The sequence below is a fragment of the Aphanomyces astaci genome (assembly GCF_000520075.1).
Source record: "Aphanomyces astaci strain APO3 unplaced genomic scaffold supercont1.122, whole genome shotgun sequence".
Lineage (NCBI taxonomy): Eukaryota > Oomycota > Saprolegniomycetes > Saprolegniales > Verrucalvaceae > Aphanomyces > Aphanomyces astaci.
In genome coordinates, this window is record NW_009798385.1 from 2626 (window position 1) to 3128 (window position 503).

The following is a 503-nucleotide window of genomic DNA, read 5'->3' on the forward strand; positions in this document are numbered from 1 at the left end:
GGCGACTATTTCCAGCTGACACCTCCAAGAGTATTTTCGTCTGCAACTATACAAGGAATGGAATTGGACACCGTACTTGTACTAACATGTAAATTGGAGTGCCAATGCATGATGACTACGACGTGTTATGTCGTGGGGTGCCTTACGGTGACATGGACTTATAATTGTACTCGGTAGTCGGTAGTTGTCCGCTATACCAGCACGAAAACAACTACCAGTATCAAGTACAAGTAGCCGTTTCAAATTCCTCATTGGACAGTGACGGTTTCCAACAAACATGGTGGCCTTGTTGCAAATAGATGATGCTACAACTCACTCAGTCCCAATTTTGCGTTAAAGCGACATCATGGGACGACTAGTCGTTGCCCTTCTAGTGGGGTTGACTGTACTGTGGGCACCACGAACGAATGCTGCTGGTATGTAAACCTCCTCTTGCTCCTTCTGACACCTAACCTTGATTGAAGACGTGTGCACGGACCCGCGTCAAACGTGCGACCTCAACA